This window comes from Balaenoptera physalus, assembly GCF_965194825.1.
Source record: "Balaenoptera physalus genome assembly, chromosome: 16".
NCBI lineage: Eukaryota > Metazoa > Chordata > Mammalia > Artiodactyla > Balaenopteridae > Balaenoptera > Balaenoptera physalus.
This window is the reverse complement of record NC_138898.1, coordinates 43,207,214-43,227,907: the sequence shown is the minus strand read 5'-3', so window position 1 is coordinate 43,227,907 and position 20,694 is coordinate 43,207,214. Positions and strand designations below refer to the sequence as shown.

General features: G+C 34.7%; 1 protein-coding gene across 8 annotated transcripts in view; it reads right to left on the bottom strand.

The window, feature by feature from the left end:
• Window positions 1-20,694, bottom strand: part of MACROD2 (mono-ADP ribosylhydrolase 2) — a 1,951,733-nt gene that overhangs the window by 1,237,209 nt on the left and 693,830 nt on the right. The window lies entirely within an intron of this gene.

The following is a 20,694-nucleotide window of genomic DNA, read 5'->3' as shown; positions in this document are numbered from 1 at the left end:
CTGAAGAAGTTTCAGGTATAATGGGGGAAATATTAGGAATGCTTTAAATCTAGGTTGAATCTGAGTTATCTTTAAGGTATCTCAGAAGAACCATAAAATATGCATATATATATATATATATATATATATATATAAATTCTGGAACCCACAGGAGAAATTTAAGCATTTCTAATTTCATCTTTATTTCCGTGGCAATGGGATTCATGAACAATGGGAAAAAATAAATAAATAAGAAGAGGGTGAAGTATCAGGTCTTGAGTATTTTCAACTGAGTATTTATGAAGCTGGATTGGCAAAGGAGACTGAATAGGGTGGGCCAGAGGGATGGGATGAAAATCAAGGGACTGTTTCATCACAGAGGCCAGAGGAAGAGGGTATTTCAGAAGGAAGGCAAAGGTGTACAGTACCCTTACTACTGCGTAGGTAAGAGGTAGGTAGGTAAGATTACTGTGATAGACTGTACTATTAGCACCAATTCTTCACCTGCCCATGCATCCACATTCTTTATACAGTCACTCTGCAGTTTCACCCACTAAAAGAGATGGAGTATATGTTCCCATTTGTATTTATTAGCCAAGTAACTTGCTTTGGCCCAAAGAAAAAGGTAGAACTGAAGGCATGCAGCTACTGAGCACTTCTACTTGCCTTCTTGCACTTCTGCTATCCTCATGAGAAGGACTTGCCTGGTCTAGCCAGTGAGTCCCAGGAGAACACAGAAGACAGTAGAACAGAGCCCAGTGGTCCAACAGATGCACAGATGTAAGAACTAAATAAGTGCCTAGGGTTGTTTGCCCCAAAGTTTTGTCATTGTTTATTACACAGCATTGTCTTGACAACAGAAAACTAACACACTAACTAAAACCTATCTGCCAGATTAAGGATGGAGGTCATTAATTGGCGTAGATTAGTTTTGCTATGAGGAGAAGGACATAGATAGGGTGGTGGGAGAACCACATGGATTTGAGAGAAGTTGCATGTGCACACGCCTATATGTCTTAAATGGCTGAAGCCTAAGCATGAAAAAATGTTAATGGAAATGGAAAGATTCCCAAGAAGAGGGAAAAACTGAATCACCAAGATAAAGAAAGAAGATATGATAGATGCCATTTGAGAGATTAGGTAACGTGTGATGGGGGTTCACATTTGACGTAGGTCAAAGGTGAGGCTGGGAAGCCTTGTAAAGGAAACAGAGGGCTGGATTCATGGATGCTACTCCCAGGCAATGGTGTAAGTTTTTCTTTATTTTGTACTCATTTCCACAAAAATGAAACTCAAGTACACTGCAGTTAAAGTTTGGTAGCATATACTCTTAAATGTCATTTATAATGATATAAAATCTTACCATTCTTTAATCAAAGGCCTCACTATTGAAAAAAAAAAAAGAATGAAACTTCTGTAACTTGTACATGAGGTCTAGTATAGAATGCTAAAAACACTAAAATATTAAAATGAAAAGAATTAAGTAAAAGAAATGTATCTGTCATAAACCAGATTAGTTATTTCCCATTTAGTTCATTTACAAAATATTTTTTAAAAGATAACATTATCAGTTTTCATATTAAGTATATTTTATTATACTTTCATTATTTTATTAATTATAAAAATTGATTAGAACACTTCAAATTCTGATAACAATAGATAAAACGTTTACTATTCTAGTAAAAGTAAATTCTAGAAGATGGGTATTTTTAAGAAACGTGACTTAATATTCAGATGAACATTACTAACTTAAAAAGCCAGTGTAAATTCTCTATAATTTTTTACTATTTTCTAAATAATTTTTTTAATCCCAAATAGGTTTATATACTATTACAAAACATACTTAGCAGTTTTAAATTTTATTTTATTTATTTTTTTATTTATTTTTGCCACACCGTGTGGCTTGTGGAATCTTAGTTCCCCAACCAGGGACTGAACCCGGGGCCATGGCAGTGAAAGGACCGAGTCCTAACCAGTAGACTGCCAGGGAAGTCCCAGCAGTTTTTATTTTAAACTTAGACTCTCATAGGATATAAAATTAAGAGATAAATAATAAAGGATAATTTCCAAAACCAAGAGAATATTCTAATTTCTTAAAAAATTTCATATTTTCAAATTCTATTATGTTTTAATAATAAAATTTACCCCAAGATACCACGTTCTATTGGAAAATTAATGTTTATTCCTGATCAGAAGTAATGCTAAAAATCTATCTTTGCAGGCCTATGTAAGATTAAATAAAACCGTCTCATATTACTGAAATGAAATCAGTATCTGAGAAAAGAATAAAGAAAAAAATTAGAATTCTTGTTTTTAATGAAATTTTCTGAATTATTGGGTTGGCCCAAAAGTTCGTTTGGGTTTTTCTGTAAGACGTTACTGAAAAACCCTAACAAACTTTTGGGCCAACCCAATACATATTTAGTTACAAGTTCTTACTTTTTAATTTTCACCAAAAATCTGCACAGTACTCTATTAATTATTCACATTTTATATGTGTGGGTTTTTCTGGAAGTTCTAAGCAACACCATATAGTAGATTAATCTTATAAGTTTTCTATGGTTAAAACATAATATTCTCTTTAGAGAGATGATGACGTACCTGAAGGGCACCTCCTTTATTCCCTTTCTCCTTTCCTTCCTTCCTGCCTTCCTTCCTTCCTTCCTGCCTCCCTGCCTTCCTAACCTATTAGAAAATCTAAACGGTACAATTCATATCAAACCATCACCCTTGCACTGAGAAAGTCTGAACGCATTGCCACGACAGCACTTGTTCAATCTCTGATGGCAGATACAAGCAGGTGGAGGGCTAGGCACATTTTCATTGCAATAGTGTGTGATATAAAGTTACACAAATAGTAGCAGTCTTAACTTTCATGTGGCATGGGCTATAATTCACTTTCTTCCCAAGAAAAATGAAGAAGCCTTGAGAAAACACTGAAATATAGTAGCGTTTGGGTCACCACATCAATTGTTGCTCACATGAGACAAGACCCAAAGAGGCAAACTTGAACTCATGGAATCGTAAGAGATTTGCTAGCTAACATAGTTCCTTTGTGAAGAGTATGAATTCTTATAAATTAATGACTTGGGCTGGAATCAAAACCAAGATCCATACTGTCCCATTATTAATGTCTATACTCCAGGTTTCTATGGATATATCCAGTCTTTCTCAGTTGCTCCATGGGGCATGGAGGACAGAGAAACTGACTGTTTCTAACAGCTATTGCTACTGCCTAAGAACCATGGCCCGCTCAACACAGCAAGCTAGGGGCAAATCCCTCGCCCTTGCAATTCTGAAGGCAATTCAAGTTGAAATAGCATTAACTAGTTTGGAAACTGGGTAGCAACTGGTACAATGTTAATCTAGAAGTCGATAAACTTCTTGAGATAATATAAAGGCTTTCTAGAGTCCATCCTTTTTATACTTAGCAACAAAATATTTAAGCCAATTTCTTTTAAATAATAGTTTTCTAAATCTCTTCTGTATCCTACTTAAGTTTTTTAATAGTCAAATGTATGTATTAAAGGTGACCCCTCCACGCACAGACATGTTAATATAAACTCTTTCTGCTTCTCGAGAGTTCATAACAAATATTTGCTGAGCACCTGCTACATGTCAGCCACTGTACTAGGCACTATATTCAGGGGTTCATGAGTTATGTACTTACTGTGACAGTAAAAATAATAAAAAGCAACAGTAAAATATGCTATAAGAGTGCTTCTGTCTCAGAGCCAGGCTCAGTCTGAATGGAGGAGATGCCCAGGAAAGGATTCCTTGAGCACATAACACATGCACATTAAGGGATGAGTAGGAACCAACCAGGTGAAGGGGACAGAGGAGAGCACTCAAGACCCAGGACAGCCTCACCGAGGCCCATATATGAGAACCCTGTGTATCTGGTATACCTGTTACACAGTCTCTTTTCTGAGATGACAATGATTTTCCTAGAAAGTCATCTGCTCTCCTCAAAAGAAACATTTGAGAGTCATCCCCCTTCCTCCTGAGACAATTCTCCAGAAACTCTATTGGTGAAGTGAGGTCCAGGAGGCCCAGATTGGTCTGATCTATGATTAGCATGTGAATAATGCCCTGGTAGAAACACAGGAGTGATCCATCTACTCAAATTCCTCCTACCAAGAGTTAACTTTCGCTCCCGTTTAGTCCCTCAAACTCTCTTTCACATGTCCTTCAAAATCTACCCCATTATACTACAGAGATGGGAGATGAACCAAACCAAGGTTGAAGACTTTTGCCTCTGCCTGAGGACCTCAGTCACACCTTCTCAATCCCCGCCCCTATTCTCCTGAGGTTCTCCCTTGGTCTCTCTCCTTCTAACTCAGCAAGAGTGTCAAAAGCAAAAGGGGTAGCAGAAAAATGGGTTATTTCTTATAAAAGCTAGAAGTAAATTAAATGCCTGCTTTTTACCAAGCAATCCTACCTAAGTGAACTTGAATCTGTACCTGATTTTGAACTTGTTTACAGAAGGGAGTGAAGGTTACAGAAGGCTTTAAACCTAATCCAACTTTAGGTTTTCATCCACCCACTCACTTACCTGGCTCTCAGCCTTTCTCGCTACCCTTCATCCTCATGTCTCACCCTCTCCACTCACAATAAACTCTGACTCCTCCTTCTCTTCAGCCTCTAGCTGGATGCTTCAACCTTATCACACAACTCCCGGTCCCCAACCCTTGACCCAAACAATAAAGTCATTGCTGCAGGATTATCACTGGGCCACGTCCTAACTTCGTATCATTTTAGGTTGGAGGGATGAAGATAGGAAAGTCTTCACCCCTACTGACAGGCCTGCTATAGAAGAATGAGCTCCAGTTCTCCCAACTTGGATCTCCAAAAGCATGTTACCCTTATATGCACCGCTGCCTATTGATATTGTTTAGGCTGAGCAGCAGCATTTGGGCATATGATGGGTTAAGTTGGCTTCTGTGGGCTATTCTGGGAACACACCCAACATTTGTAGCTTTTATTTTGCTAGTGAAAAGTACCTTGGAAGTTCCAAACAACCAACTCCCAAATGAGATTTTTGGAGGAGAATGGTTTGTAAGATGAGGGACTGACTGCAATTAGAATGAAGCAAAGTAGATTAGATGAAAATTCAATTGAATTAACCAAAAAGCAGAAAGATAAAGGCTATTCCACAGAAGCCAAGTAATTCCTCTAAAAAGATACCATTAGCCAGTAAACTAGACCCCTTTTGAAACCTACATTAACTCTTTCAGGACACAAGGGTAGCAGTACACTGAGGCCTTAGTGGTTTGAAAAGTATTCTCAAAAGGCCTCAAATTAGTTTCAGAACTGGGAAAAACTGATTTGTTATTTTACATGAGGCCATGGGAGATACAGTTATCTAATCAAAAAACTAAGCATGAATGAAGCAGAATGGAATATTATATGAGGCAATATAGTCTCTATCATATCCTTACAAGTTATAGACTGTACACATAGACATCCAAACATACACACACACACAGACACACACACCTTCCCAATACAAACATCATGGTCCACAAAATGTAAATTCTTCAACTTTAACCCAAATAAGGATGTTTTTAAGATTCACTGGTTAACTCCCTTTTAGGTCAAACTACATATTCAGCAAAAAAATCCCTTAACTAACAAGTGCTATTTTCTTTTACTAACAAATGCTATCATCCCATTTTATTTTTAACTCTTATATATCAGCTTCTCTGAAGGAAAAAAATATGATTCTGCAAACATGGATGGTCACAGCAGAAGACAACTGCAGGAGTTCCTCGCTCAAACTGTAGAGACAAATTCCTGGAAGTGAACACCTGAAAGCAGCTGGGAAGCCTGAATGGTTATTTCAGTTGACTGAGTTTATGGTGAAGGTGACAGAGTCATTGTTTCCATCCCCAAGGGAGTCAGTTAACTTTGCTGTGTTCCATGGAAATAAATATCATCTTCCCAATATGGAAGGAGTAGCCATGATGCTGTAATTCTAGAGCTGGAAGGGACTTCAGAGATCATCTGGCCAGGGCGTCTTCAAACTGTGATCCCTTATAGCCCTAGAAATGAACATACAACTCTCCAGGAAACCAGGAGGGACTGCCCCATGGTCCTTATTTTTTCAATAAGTTTCCTGGTAGTAAGTGTTCATGGGAACCAAATGGTCTCTGGTGTCCTTTTTTTTGGAAAGCTCTGATTTCAACCACCTGATGCAAGGGTCCGAATGAGGTAAGATATCTTAGTTAACCCCATCTCTGCCATACTCATACAGGTCTATGAAAATACAGAAGGTATTTAGCAATAAGTATGTTATTTTTCAGAGTCTATTCAAAGGGTAAAAAGCTTTTACAAAAATATTAGTAATCTATTTTTAATTGGATGAATTTTGGAGGGTAAGGATAAAAAATGGGGCTGAAAAGTCCAAGTCAAGGTACCTCACTTTCAGTTATTTCATTAGGATGCCCCCAAAATCCCTAATACAATTTCTAGCACAGCCTCCTAAAAATCAAACGTTACAAATGATTCAAAAGAAATTAGCATAGGATAGCTAAATGTTACCCCTCTATCATTGCTGGAGGAATAGTCATGTCTAAAATGTAATCTACAGCCTGAGAAAGTAAATGCACTATATTGTTTACCTATTGCTGAGAAACAAATCATCCCCAAACTTCATGGCGTAAAATACACACACACACACACACACACACACACACGCACGCACGCACCAAAAAAAAAAAAAAATTATTATTTCTTATGATCCTGTTGATTGGGTGAGTGGTTCTTCCAGTCTGGACCAGTTTGGCTGGGGCTTGGTGGTCTAAGATGGCAACATTCCCATTTTAGAGGCTTCTCTACAAGATCTCTCATTCCCCAGGAGGCTAGCCCAGGCCTCTTCATACTGTGAACCAAAGTGTTCCAGCCACAAAAAAGAGCAAGTCCAATGCAAAAGCACTTTTTAAGCCTCTGTTTGAGCCATCTTTGATATTGTCCCATTGGCCAAAGTTAGTTACATGGTCAAATTCAAAGCCAGTATGGGAGGGGCCTGCTTAATGTGTGAAAATAGAAATATGAACTATGGGTGGTTATTTTGCAACAATCTACTACATTTTAAGTTTTTCCAATTGAAATTCATTGAATACAGAAGTAAATAGGCTTTTCTCTGAAAATATAGCTTCTGTGATTTTACTAACCTAATTTTTATTCAATGGATCAAAAATCCATCCTATGCCTATGTACCTTCTCATATACATATGCCTCAATTTATATCTTAAGTATACCTGTATTAGTTTATTATGGCTGCTGTAACAAATTTCCATAAGCTAAGTCACTTAAAACAACACAAATTCATTCTCTTACAGTTCTGGAGATTAGAAGTTCAAAATCAGTTTCACTGGGTGAAAGTCAAGGTGTTGGTAGGCTGTTGCTTTCTGGAGACCCTGAAGAGAGGATCCATTCCCATGCTTTACCTGGCTTCTGGAGGTTGCCCATATCCCTGGACTTGTGGCCTCCTTCTTTCATCTTCAAAGCCAGCAATGTTGCATCTTTCTATGCTTTTCTTACATAATCACATCTCCCTCTGACTACAGAAGGGAAAGGTTCTCTGTTTTTAAGGACTCCTATGATTAGATGGGGTCCACCCAAATAAACCAGAATAATCTCCCCATCTCAATGTTCTTAATCTTAATCACATTTGCAAAATCCCTTTTGCCATATAAAGTAATATTCACAGCTTCTAAAGATCAAAGTGTGGGCATCTTAGAAGGGCCATTATTCTGACTACCACAATATGTTATTGGAAAACTATCTAAATACAATTTCTGAATGTCAAATCATATTGAACTGCACTGAAGGAATTAGCTATATTTAAAAAAAAAAAAACTTTTGGGTTTTATGATGGGCTTTCTTAATGCAAGTCAAGCTTTTAAAATAAAGTTTCCATTACTCTAGAACTTTAAGGTACTGTTTAAATATTTTAGAACTCTTTTTAATACTTTGCCTAGAATTAGTGTCCAGGGCTAAGCACTTTAGCATATGAAACTGATATATCTAGCCTGTGGTTCAGATTTCAAACATGATTTTAACCTTTCTAAAACATAAAAGTAGAATTTTAATAGTACAACTGAACTGAGTAAAGCATACCTCAAAGTGAAATAACCATAGTTTATATTACATGCTATTCTCTCTGTCTCTCTGTATCTCAAAACTGCTAATAATCAAAGCTACATCTGACCCTGTTTGTATTTCTAGACTTTCATTAGATGTCTATTTTCTATCTCACCAAAAATACAACCTTGGAGAAATGGCTATATGTGACCATGACTTCATATTTTTGCTGTTTTCAAAGTTATTAAAACTTCTGTCAACAGTCAGCTCCATTTCTCAGATTAGAAAATCATCAGGGATTGTCTCCTTCTTTCTCAAACTATTGAAATGGTTTTTCAAGGGATTCACACTCTGTTTATAAGCAGCTAAAAATAACCCAACTACAACCTTAGGTCAAAATTGGCTCTGATAAAAATCTACCAAAAAGCTGTTTTGTAAAAGGACCTAATAAATAATTTATTTAAATCAATGTGAACAAAACTTGAGCAAGGTTTTGGAGCAGAGACTTATGGTGGATTAATGGCACTTCTATGTCTGTGTTTCCAAACACTCTTGTTATATTCTTAGACTCCTATCATTTTTCTCTTTTCACGACAGTAAAAATGTACAGTACATTGAACTTCTGTGAAAGTAGTTGAAGATGTGGGCAATGACAGATTAATAATAAATCTTGAAAGTGCTTAATGCATTTTTTTCTTCTCTAAAAAATGTTCTCAAGTAACTGCTTTATTTTTCTTGATTTTTTTTTTATTCAATGGCCCATTTTTTTAAAAACTGGGTGTGAATTTATGACCCCTTGTGACTAGACTCAAATATTGCATTCTTGAAAAGAAAATGCTGCCTTGCCAGGTAATTCCCTTATAAGTGTCATACACCCCCTCGGACTCATAGAGAATTTTTAAAATGATGGACAATTTTTAAAGGTTTATTTTGGGTAATTTTGATTATTCCTACATTCTATCATTAGAGGAACTGTCTTTTTTTTCTTCTTATATTTCGGTATTGTGTATGGTAGAATAAAATCAGCAAATAGGTAAATTCATGATTTACACAGTAACACCCCATGACACAGTTTTTAGAGGATGACCAGTGAGGTAATAACAAGCCAAATATTATCTTCTCTGAGTCTCTATGACTCAACACAATTAAAAATATTTTTGCTTATGAAGTAAAACCAATTATTAAAAATATTTGGATGGTTATACACAATACATTGTCTAAAATAAAATCGACTGGCTAAATCAAATTGTTATGTGCTACAATAATTTTACACATACAATATATATGTGAATATTGACATAAACAATTCAGAGTTTAAACTTCTCCTCACTTGAAAATTAATAAAAGTAAAAGTTAGATTTCACTTTGTTAATGATGACAACATAACCATGATCAGAAATGAACACTGTCCCTTTGGTGGTGAAACTTGGAAATGAATAAGTCAGATTAATTATCTCTGAATGATTTGCTTTTTTCTTGCTGAAATCCAATATATTATTAAGATGCCTAGACATTCCTGATAATAGACCAAGGTGAGCCTTCTGTCAGCGCACACAAAGGAGCTGAAGCAGAGCTCACAATAGCACACGCACACCAGTATGCTAATTTGAACAAAGAAGCAGGCCTCACAAAGGGCCAAGATGGCAGAAAAATCTCAAGAGTGCCGCACTTCAGAAACAAGATTTTCTATGAGCTCATTAATATTTACCAAAGCCAAGAGAGCTGTTGTTTCTTTCATTTAGCTACAAATACCTCCTCAAAATTATTCCTATATTGAGACAGCATTAGAAAAATAAACTGGGCATATAAAAGCAGCCTCAAATGAAAGACAAGCAGCTTTGAAGATAAGCCTGCTTTCAGTGTGAGCATCTGCACCCAGAAGACCATTTACACAAATTAACATATTTTATCTACTGTAAAAAAAAAAAAACAACAAACCAGGAAATAATTCATATGTGCAAGATTATTTAAATTACTATCAGGGAGTGCTTGAGCATTGTTAGTACACCCCATAAAAACATAAGTTCCGAAAAACAAGGCAAAGATTTTCCACTTAAAAAGAAAACTAGTGGCAGAGATGTATTCTCCATGGCAAGCAGTATTTCCTCGAATTATTTAGCAGGGTGATAAAGAAATAAGTGTTGGATCAGACAGACCTGGGTTTGCATCTGACACTAGCTGTGCAGTATTAGGTAAAATATTCAATCTCTCTGAGCCTCAGATTTTCCATCTGTAAAATAGTTATTAATACCTACCTTGCATGGTTTTGAGAAATTTAAGAGACTGTGGTCACCAAATGCTTAATATACAGCATACCCCATTCAAAGCCTTCAATAAATATGGAAGGTTTTTGTTTGTTTATTTCTGTAAGTATTTATTAGAAGAACTTTAGAGACTAAAGATAATAAAAAACTTACCTATCATCACACTATCCTAAGAGAAACACAATCACCAGTTGGTGAATATCCTTCTAGTTCTTTCTCTATCTGCGTGAATAAGCTTGTAAGCATGCTTTCCAACTTTTTATTTTATGGATATGGAATCCTACTTTGAATTATCTCACTTGCTTCTCCTATCCCCCCATTAACAATGTTCTGTGAATACATTTCCATATCTTTAGCTATTATTTTACAGCACCATTTTAATTGCTGATGGCATTTCATTGTGTGAATGTATCACAGTATTTGGGAGGCTTCCAGTATCTAATCAGTGTAAAAGTGCAATGTATGTATCGGGCAATATATATTTGTATACATCCTTAATTATCTTTTAACTTAAATACCATTATGACAGACATCCCACAAACAAAAGCATGTATATATTGTTTCCTTCAACTTGAAAACATGCATTTCTACACATCTCACTTTTTTCTATTTTTTTAATATTTATTTTTTTGAGTAAAAAATACATTTGATTGTCTTGTAAGTTGTTGTTATATCACTATAATATAAATTAAAAGTAAACAGTAAAAATTCTTCTTCCCATGGTTGTGTCTTATTTACTTCATCTACCCCACAGGTAACCTTGTTATCAATGTATATAGTCTTTTAGATTTTATCTATGAATGTATAAGTAAATATGAACCTATGTATTTTATCCCTTTTTTCCATAAAGGGTAGCATACAATGCACACCATGCTATATCTTCTTTTTCCACTTAATAATACAGTTTATATTTATTTCTATATCCGTACCTAAGAGATTGTTCATTCTTTTATTTATAGTTGCATAGTATTCCATTGTATGCTTGTAGTATAATTTACTTAACCAGTCCTCTACTGATTGGTATTTGGCTTTATTCCAATGTTTTGCACTTGATAAAAAGTTGCTGCAGTGATTAATATTCAAACTACACTACTTCACATTTATGCAAATATATGTTTAGTTCAGATTGATATTCAAAATATACAAATACTTATAGGCTACACTAATGTTTATCATCTGATTATCAAGTCTGTCAGTTAAATTTCCAGAAATAGAATTGCTCACCTCAGTTCCATATACCTTTTAAAAGAAACAAAAAAGAGGATATAACTTTGTATTTCGACCATCATGAGCTCCTTTTTGTACTCATTGGATTCTTCCCTAAATTCACCCCCTGCAGTTCATGTTTGATCTCAGCTACTTTCAGCAGCTCTTCTACATGTTATGGAGCTTGTGGATTTTATCTGTCTCCTAATTTCACTGATGTATCTACTGTATCATTTCTCCACAGAATTGAATATTATGATTTAAAGGTTTTATAAATTTTATAGGTGAAAAAATGTTATCTGCTATTGATTCCATTTGCATATTTTAATAGTGAGGTGGATCTTTTAATATATTTATTAACTATTTTTATTTCATACTTAGCAAAATAGCTATTTCTATTGAAGTTTTAGGGCTTTCCCTTTTGTTTTCCAACAGTATGCTCCAAATTAAGGTTGTGATGCTTTTTTTTGTATTTCATTATATCCCTTTTAATTTTTATTTGGAAATTGTTTGAATATATTTATTTAAAGTAACTCAATTTTTGCAGAAATAACAGACTCAAGAAAACAAGACACAGATTCATTTATTCACTTATTCATTCATTCAAAGTCTATCAAATCCCTCCATGTACCAACTATTTTTCTAGGCACTGATGACACAGAAGGGAATAAGTTCCAGTTCTCTTGCCACTTGTATTTCAATTAGGAAAAAAATAAAGGAGGGAAGGGACCAGAGACTAATAGGTGAAATGGATTTTGTTTTGTTTTTAGATAGGGTAGGAGGAATCAAAGTTGCCCATTTTAAAAAAGGATTGATTAGACCACCTTGAAGCTTAAGGGAGTTACCAAATACAAACAGCTTTTTCTCTGACCAAAGTTATTCTTATGATCAGAAAGGAGTGTTTTAGTACCCTATATGTAATCTTTAGACTTATTCCACCTTGGTTAAATCTTTTGAAATTATTCTGCCTTAATTCTATTTTATCTTTTATAAATGGTTTGACTAAACAGCTTTCAGAAAACTGATTTTTAAAATACTCTCCTTAATACCAAAAAGCAACCATATTTACTACTAAATTTCAACCTTGATTCAACAGATGGAAGATAACACTTGATAAGGACAAAAATAAATATAGAGGTGTGGTGAGAAAATCACAGTAGTTTGCAAATAACTGAAAAACATATACAGGAACTATTATCAGAACTGGAGGTAAAATGATCACAAATGCTTAGAGAGACAATAAAATAAACAACTAACTCCTAGCATGTATTGCTGTTTTGTTAACATCAAGCATAGGCCAGGAGATCTCGGCTCTTCCAAAGAATTTTTTTTTTGCTACAAAAAGCTGTAACAACACAACAGTGATACAGATTCTGCTGCGTAATTTTCCCAACATCTTCTAATCAGCAATGAGGCCGAAGTACTATCTGTTTGGTCTCATTTTCTGTTGCAGAGACAAAACAATGTCCTGGTTAAGAGCTTTGGTTTTGGAAATAGACCAACTGGAATCAAATCCCTTACTGACCACTTATTAAGTATGTGACCTCAAGCAAGTCACTTTAACATTCTATACCTCAGTTTCCTCATATTAAAAGAGAGAGGAAGAATACGTATTTCATCCAGCTGTCATGGTAATTAAATGAACAAATCCATGCAAAACACTTAGAACAGCACCTTGAGCATAGTGAGTGCTCTGTTATTACCTAGGATTCTCACTAATGTTAACTATTATTTCCACTGTTGTTCAGGAAGTATCTCATGTAGAAAACACAAAGCATGATTGGTTTGGTTACTGCCTGAAAAATTTGCAAAACTTTTCATTATTTTTTTTTTCACCATTTTAACCATCTTAGTGTACAATTTGGTGGCAATTAGTTAATTCACAATATTGTGTGACCATCACCACTATCTAGTTCTAGAACATTTTCATCACCCCAAAAGGACATCCCTTCCCCATTAAGCAGTCACTCCTCATTCACCCCTCTTCCCCAGCCCCGGCCACCCACTAATTTGCTTTCTGTCTCTATGGATTTTCTTATTCTGGATATTTCATATAGATGGAATAATATAATAGGTGTTTTTTTGTATCTGGCTTCTTTCATTTAGTGTATGTTTTCACAGTTCATTCATGTTGTAGCAAGTATCAGTACTTCACTCCTCTTTATGGCTGAATATTATTCCGTTATATAGATATAATGCATTCTGTTTATCCATTCATCAGTTGATGGATATTTGAGTTATTTCCACCTTTGGCTGATTGTGAATAGTGTTTCTAAGAACATTTGTATACAAGTTTTTGTCTGAACATCTGTTTTCAATTCTTTGGAGTATATACCTAGGAGTGGAAATGCTGTGTCATATGTTAGTTAATTCTATATTTAACTTATTGAGGAACCCCAAAACTGTTTTCCACAGTGGTTAGAATACTTTACATTTCCACCAGCTATATATGAGGGTTCTTACTTCTCCACATCCTCCTTAACAGTATTATTTTCCCTTTTTAAAATTTATTATACCATTCTTCTATGTGTGTAGAGGTGTCTCACTGTGGTTTTCATTTGCATTTCCCTAATGACTAATGGTGTTGAATATCTTTTCATGTACTCATTGGCCATTTGCATATCTTCTTCAGAGAAATGTCTATTCAAGCCCTTTACTCAATTTTTAAGTGTTGTTTAATTGTTGTTTCTCTTTTTGTTGTTGAGTTGTAAGACTTCTTTATGTGTTCTGGATAGTAGACTCCTTCAGATCTACGACTCACAAATATTTCCTCCCATTCTTTGGGTTGTCTTTCCACTTTCTTGATAGTGTCCTTTGAGGTACAGAAGTTTTTCATTTTGATGATGTCCAAATTATCTATTATTTTTCTTTTGTTGCTTGTGCTTTTTGTATCATATCTAAGAACCCATTGCAAAATCCAAGGTCATGAAGATTCACCATTTTGTGTGTGTGTGTGTGTGTGTGTGTGTGTAAGTTTTGTAGTTTTAGCTTTTATTTTCATGATCCATTTTGAGTTACTTTTTGTATGTGGTGTGAGAGAAGGGTCCAACATCACCCGTTTACATGTGGATATCCAGTTGTGTAAGTATCATTTATTGAAGAGACTATTCTTTCCCCATTCAATGGTCTTGGCAATGGGCATTGTAGGACAATGGACAATGGAATCTTTGTTGAAAATCAGTTGACCATAGATGTATGGGCTTATTTCTGGACTCTCAATTTTATCCCATTGATCTATATGTCTATCCTTATGTCAGTTCCTCGCTGTTTTGAATATTTCAGCTTTGTAAGTAAGTTTTGAAATTGGGGAATGTGAGCCGGCCAACTTTGGTCTTCTTTTCTAAGATTGTTTTGTCTATTTGGAGTCAAACCACTTCATTTTTTAAAAAGTTATTATTGACCAAAAAAATAGAGTTGGATTATAGGTGAAGACATAACAAGATCCTAGTAGCTAGTACCTTAGTGTGAATTTTAATATAAAATATTTACCAGTCTCATCTAGAAAAAAAATTTATAAATCCGTTTTCAGAGTCTGTGACAGTTTTTAAGATGTGCCAGAATAGGAGAAATTGAAGGACAAGGCAGTTTAAGGATATTAATAATAATAATAATAACTATTCAAAATCAGTAATATTAGATTGTTTTTGAAAGTACCTGCACATACATTATCTGATATTTTCTCACAAAACTTCTATGAAGCAGTCAGGACAAGCATGATTATCCTCAATATGCAAATGGGGAAACTGAGGCCCTGAGAGGTTAAGCAATGAGCCCAAAATTGCACAGCAAGTAAGTGTTAAGAGACAGAACACAATACCATGTCTTCTGATTGCCAGGCCAGTTATTTCAGGTTGACAGATGAACATCAGCCTTGGATAAATTTGGCCTTATTGATAATTTTACTTCAATTTGGGGAAAAAAATCTATTTTATTACTGAGAGCTTTTATAATTGCTTTTGCAAATCACTTTCATATTCCAAGTTCTCAGAGAAATAAAAGTAGAACAGAGACACAAAACAAAGATTTTAGGCCTCCTGAGAGTTACTTGTGTGTAGATATACCTTCTTTGGGTTGATTCTCTTTACGCTCTAAGCTATGCTATGATTCTTCTCCACATACTGTTGTGTTCCTAATTTCTTATTCCTCTCCCCTGCACAAAGCTTTTCTTTGACATTTAAATTATTTTTAACTATCAAATATGTTCATTATTCACTTAAGCAACACAGATTTTCCTGCATAATCTGTGATGAAAAACCCATGCATGCCAAAGGGTTGCCTGAGGGAAATGGCCTGAACAACCTTTTATGTATCCATCCACTAGCCCCATCGAAGTATCACAGGAATATTATAAAGTATTAAAAGATACAATCTGGAGAAGTATTATACTTATTGGCCATTGGAGGACTCATTTAATGCCAAGGAAAGAAAAATACTGGTGGATTTTGCAGGTCAATAGGATGTGTCTAAAACTCCGAAGTCAAGCAAGAAGGACCACTCAGCCCATGTTCTTTCAAAGCAGTGAGTTAAACAGTCTTGTTATCAATATACAGCAGGAAAAAAAATGTGCTCACTTTCATAAGAAAGTAGACTTAAAATTTTCCCTGAAAGTTTGAGGCACTGTGGTATAATACAAACTGAAATTCAACTTCAATTATTCTCAAGTGCAGCTATGCTGTGTCTTTTATTCTGCTATTTGTGAAATAACAATCTTGATAATTGAATATTAATTTTCACCAAAAAAAGCATTACAAACTCTTCTTCAAAGAGGGAGTTAAGCTTATTAATTCATTCCTTAACAAGAGGACAAAGTGCATGACTTGCTGCATAAGGAATAAGAACTCCTAGGGGCCAAGAAGATTTAATCAAGGATTGAAGGGGAAGGAAAAGCGAATAAGCCAGAAGGCAGAAGAATGTGAGGTCACCTGACTTTATAGGAAAAAAAATTTTTTTTTCCAGAGCTCAGCCAAAGTGAAGTAACAAAGCAAAGCAATCAGAAGTACAAATTCCTCTTGAGATACAAACTAAAACATTGACTTTCCTTTATAATGCCACTTTAATTTCTGGTAAAATTCCAAAGCAAAGGTTTATATTTCATGATATTGTCAACTTTGCATAAGACTCTTGTGCTACTCATGACTTACTTGGCCATAGGGACACTATTGATTTTTTTCCCCCTCATAAATCTGAAAATGCTCTCTGCCTTCCCAGTAGACCCCTAATATTTATTGGTGTCTATCCTAAAACAACAGTTCAAGGTTGGACTATGAAAACATTTAGGGCTCTAATTTACCATAAAGAAAGTCTACTGAAGATTACAGATAATACAAAGCACACAAAGTTTGCACAGAAATACTAGAAACACCTCCACTTAGACACATACACTATTTTTCCTAATAGATTCTGCTACTTAGGAAAGTTACAAAGTGACTCATGACACAGTGCCCTTCAACGTGTCTAAAGAATTCCATACCTATCAAAGTATCACTTGACTTATAAATATTCCCTTTCTGTTACTTTACATACTTAGATATTACTAAAGACCTTGACTTTTTGTTTCTGTGTATTATATGTATAGATAGATATTTACCGTGTTATAAATTAACTGAGAATTTTAAAAATATTTAATTCATTTAAAAATATAATTAATCCATTACAGATTAATATAGATAACATATTCATTATGAAAAATAACCATATTTTCAAAAACAAAATATCTAAGGAGAAAATGGCATTTTTTAAAACTTTTGCAAATATCTTTAATGTGTGGTTTAAAAAGAAGAGAGCTGGATTCTCATTCCTGCTCTACATTCAGTATGTTAAGATATAATCTGTCATGTAGCCTCTGAAAAACACCATACACTTGTGAGAGAATGAGAATGAAAAAAGGCAAATAACGCCTTCGTATTATTATGAAAATCATGCTGACCTCATAGATGCCCTGAAAGGACCTTGAGGACCCCCCAGGGTTTATATTCATTTCTTTTTATACTTTGGACCTCCCTTCTATGATTGTTTTTCTTTTTAAAGTCAGGGTATGCTGGTGATAAATTCTCTCAGTTTTAATTTTTTTGAAAGGTATCTTTATTTTGCTCTCACTCATGCAAGACAGCTTCACTGGGTTTATAAGTCTAGTTTGATATTGTTCATAGCATTCTGGAGCTTTAGCTAATGTTTTCTGTCTTTCACTGATGCTGTGAGACAGACCTGTCAGTCTAATATAGTGGCTGTTCATTAGACAACTTCTCATTTCTCTGTGGCTGCTCTTAGGATTTTATTCTTGTCCTTGGGGTTCTATGGATGGGCTTGTATGTATCCAGGTGTGGTTTTCTTTATATCTATCCTGTATGGGATTTGTTGCTGCTCCTGAATCTAAGGGTTTAGCCTTTCATCAACTCTGGAAAATCCTCAGCCATTATATTTTCAAGTATCAGTCTCCTCCACTTTCTCTATTCTTTCCTTCTGGAATTCCAATTAGGTGTATGTTAGACCTGCTCACCTTACTCTCCACATCTCTAAATCTCACTTTTATATTTTCCAGGTATCTGCCTCTTTATGCTGCAATCCTTCAGATCTTCCAGTTTTCCAGTTCTTAATTGTTTAACCCATGTAGTGATGTTTATTTTTAATTGCTAAACTTCTATCTGATTAATTTTAAAGAGCTGTTTAGTCATTTTTGATAGTCTCTCATTCCTTAATAACACTTTAATTCTCTTTTATTACAGTAATATAATATGAATACTTACTTACAGTCTTACTTGATGATTCCAATATTATGATCCTATCTTTTGTTGCTTTTCTTGATCCTAGATGATGGTGATTTCCTTGTGTATTTAGTGACTTTATGTACTGAGCTTGTGGCCATTTTAACTTTATCCATAAAATTATTTCGGATTTGTTTTGAGAGTGCTTATCTCAAATGAGGGTTTTCAGTTGCTTCTGTAAATTGTCCAAGAGTACTTTAAACTAAGTATTTAGCTTGGGAGTTTCAGGCAAATAAGTAGTGTCAATGTATGCTGCCAATCCGTAGATGGTCACCTTGTGGTTACAAATATTTCCCAACTTGTATGAGCTCTGGGTCCCAGGCCTGGGTTCTTATGACCCCATAGATGGCAGGGTTACTGGGGGTCAAGAGAGCAGAGGAGAGCAGCAGACTGCTGTTTTCATTTAGTCTTTTGACCTTGGGGGTGTCTTTATTTTCAAGCCAGCTCAACCATCTCAACCATATATTTGACATGTTTATAAAAGATACTAGACAAAATATTTTAAGTGCTTTTAATGAGTATTATTTTTCAGAGTATCTAGTCAGTCTTATCATCAGAAATGGATGCTCCTCCCTCTTACACTGTTTGTGGGAATGTAAATTGGTGCAGCTACTATGGAGAACAGTATGGCTGTTCCTTAGAAAACTAAAAATAGAGTTACCATATGATCCTTCAATCCCACTCCTGGACATATATCCGGAGAAAACTATAATTCAAAAAAATACATGTACCCCAGTGTTCATTGCAGCACTATTTACAATAGCCAAGACATGGAAACAACCTAAATGTCCATCAAAAGATGAATGGATAAAGACAATGTGGCATATATATAATATATATATATATATATATATATATATATATATATATATATATATATATATATATATATAATGGAATACTACTCGGCCATAAATAAGAATGAAATAATGCAATTTACATCCACATGGATGGACCTAGAGATTATCATACTAAGTGAAGTCAGAGAAAGACAAATACCACATGATGTCACTTATATGTGGAATCTAAAAAAAATGATACAAATGAACTTATTTACAAAACAGAAATAGACTAACAGACATAGAAAACAAACTAACGGTTACCAAAGAGGAAAGGGGGGGGAGGGATAAATTAGGAGTTTGGGATTAACATATACATACTGCTATATATAAAACAGATAACCAACAAGGACCTACTTTATAGCACAGGAACTATACACAATATTTTGTAATAAACTATAAGGGAAAAGAATCTGAAAAAGAATATGAATATATATATATATATATATATATATATATATATATATATATATATATATATAAACCTGAATCACTGTTGTACACCTGAAAGTAACACAACATTGTAAATCAAATATACTTCAATTAAAAAAAAAAAAAAGAAATGGATGTTCCTTGGCTTAAAGTATATACTATAGCATGTTTATATGGAAATTCTATTACGAGGGCATATCTTTACTTTAATTTACAATATTCAATGATAGTATATTATTTGCTAAAATCATACAGTTTTAAAAACTTATCCGGTGGGACTTCCCTGGTGGTACAGTGGTTAAGAATCCACTTGCCAGTGCAGGGGACATGGGTTCAATCCCTGGTCCGGGAAGATCCCACATGCCGTGGAGCAATTAAGTCCGTGAGCCACAACTACTGAGGCTGCGTGCCACAACTACTGAAGCCCACAAGCCTAGAGCCCGTGCTCTGTAACAAGAGAAGCCACCGCAATGAGAAGCCCGCGTACCGCAACGAAGAGTGGCCCCCACTCGCCACAACTACAGAAAGCCTGCGTGCAGCAACAAAGACCCAACGCAGCCCAAAATAATAATAAATAAATAAATAAATAAATAAATAAATAAATAAATAAAATACACAACATAAAAAAAATTTTTTTAAAACTTATCAGGTATTTTATACCATTTATTTTAACTTATATGAAAACTAGAACAACTATGTGGTACTAAACCCAATTAAATGCTGTTTCCCATTTTTGTTAGAAAATCCTAAGGAGACAAAAATCAGAAACTGATCTAAGTGGCAGCTATAAAATACAGTAATGTGGCTATGAGTTAAAATCTAACCTAAAAGTTTTTACAGCTTTTTATCTATTCACTTCATCTTTCATCCATTAATATTTCTATGATGTCTCCTGGATGAAAATACACTGATAGAGATTAATTATACAATTAACTTTATTTATGCTCATATGTAATCTATGTGGAGAATAATCTGACATGACAAACTCTATAATAATGTACCAATTAATTTACTTCTCATGTCTATTCTTACATTTTCCAACTCTTCCAGGTGGTATTAAAAATTCATGAACAAAACATGATTTTTTTAAATACAAAGAACTTTACAAAACCCAAAATTATTATA